The 2,006-nt window shown below is 47.3% G+C and overlaps 1 long non-coding RNA gene across 1 annotated transcript; it reads left to right on the top strand.

Annotated features, from left to right (window-relative positions):
• The first annotated feature begins 517 nt into the window (after nt 1-517).
• Nucleotides 518-1,801, top strand: LOC134761329 (uncharacterized). The gene is made up of 2 exons (XR_010139844.1): nt 518-930; nt 1,602-1,801. It is a non-coding gene; the product is annotated as an uncharacterized LOC134761329 (long non-coding RNA).
• The last annotated feature ends 205 nt before the right edge of the window (nt 1,802-2,006 follow it).

Raw genomic sequence — 2,006 nt, 5'->3', positions numbered from 1 at the left:
GAAGCCCAGCAAGGGCTCTGTTGAGAAATACATCCAGGCCGGGGGCTTGCAGCACTTCTCAGGGTTTTGGCACCCAGGGTGGTCAGGGGTTGGTACCCAAGCTCTGAGAGACAGGACCTCAGGCTAAAGGAGAGAGACATGTTTCCAAATCAGAGACTCAGGGTTTTGGCACCCAGGGTGGTCAGGGCTGGTACCCAAGCTCTGAGAGACAGGACCTCAGCCTAGAGGAGAGAGACATGTTTCCAAATGAGAGACTTGGACTCTGGGTAGCACAAGTGATGTGAAAGCTCAATAATAGATCTTAGGACTGAAGCATAAGCCCAGATGTGAAACCTACGGCACCATATCTGTGCTGGACAATACAAGGCAGTGCTGCCCAACCCAAGGATATTGGCCGAAGCCACCTTCAATACTTTCTATCTAAGGTCAGCATTAAGTCTTGGAAAGACCAGACTGGGGATGAGCCTGTGGGGAGGTCAGGTTGCCACAACTGTGCGGGGAAACCAGACCAGCTCTGGCAGAAGGTGTGGTCAGGAGTCTCATTCTTGCATCATCCACTCAGGGTTCTAGTCCAAGTTCCTTTCTCACAAGTCTTGCTGTTCCTGTTACAGTCAGCCCACTCCCCAGTCCACACAGTTTCTTGGCCCCAGGGGCCCATTTTGCTCTCATCATCCTATGGAAGGTGCCTCTTGAAATTTATAGCCCCTAAAATCCTGCAAATGCGTTGATAACAGATGTCTACTTGGCTACATCTGAGAGGGCTTCTCTGTCATGACCACCAGCCTGCAGAGTGCTGTTCCCAGCTGCTGCTTCAAGAAGGGGTGCTGACTGATGGAATTTCTGCAGGGATCTCTTCATTCTTCCTCGTTTTTCTTCCTGAGGAGAAAACTTTGCTTTATTATTAAGTCTTCTGGGACTGATTCTGCTCAGGTGAGTCTGACACTTTCCTAAATCTTACTTACTTTCACAGCCTCTCATGAGGTGGTCTGAGCATTACAGAATTTGACTCTCCATTGCAAGGGAACAGGGGCCAAACCCCCTCCGAAATGGCTGCAGAATAGGGGCTAGCTTGGTGTTAGGCACCCTTGAATCTAGGTTCCTTAGCTCTGACTGTCCCTGTTCCCAAATCTGTGGAGAGTAGCCCACAGTGAACTCATCCGCCCTAGATCCAGGGTGATTCTTTTGCATCACTGCTCCTAGGAGAAGAATAGTCACAAAATCTTTAAGGTATACACACACACGTACATGTATATAACATATGTCATAAAGACGTATACGTATCTGTGTACACTCGAAAGATAGAACTTGGCCCCAAAATCATGCAATCATTTTAAGCAATTTCTTTCATGGTACCAGAGACACCACAACACCATATGAAAGTTGCTTTGGGACCTGTTCAAGTTGAATTGCGCTGTCCAATAATTCACATCTTGAAATCTTAACCCCCAGTAGCTCAGAATGTGACTGCATTTGGAGACAGAGAAATAAGGAAAAAATGTAGATGCAGGCAGATACAGAGCAAAGGTGATGTAAACACACAGGGAGAAGACAGACACCTGTGAGCTGAGGAGAGAGGCCTGAAACTGGTGTTTTCTTTGCAGCACTTGGAAGGAACCAACCCTGTCGACACCTCGATTTTGGACTTCTGGCCTCAGACCTGTGAGACAGTATATTCGTGTTGTGTAAGCTGCCCAGTTGTGGTACTTTTCCACAGTAGCCCCAGCAAATCAATACAGGGCCTACAGGCATGGATTTCTGTTCCAGTTACTTTGCTTTGCAATAAATGTCCCTAAAACTTCAAGGTGTAGAACAATCATTTTGTTATCTTCATTGATTCTGTAAGTCTAGCATTCAGAAGGGACACAGGGATGACGGCTTATCTCTAATCCACGATATCTGGATCATTAGCTGGAAAGACCTGATAGTTGCATAGAATGGTCTCACTTACTCCCAGGTCTGGGCTGGAATGATGCAAAGACTAGGTCTGCTGCCAGGAGGGCCTACAT

The sequence above is a fragment of the Pongo abelii genome, chromosome 3 (assembly GCF_028885655.2).
Source record: "Pongo abelii isolate AG06213 chromosome 3, NHGRI_mPonAbe1-v2.0_pri, whole genome shotgun sequence".
In the NCBI taxonomy this organism is placed as follows: domain Eukaryota; kingdom Metazoa; phylum Chordata; class Mammalia; order Primates; family Hominidae; genus Pongo; species Pongo abelii.
This window is presented reverse-complemented; position numbering and strand designations above follow the sequence as displayed.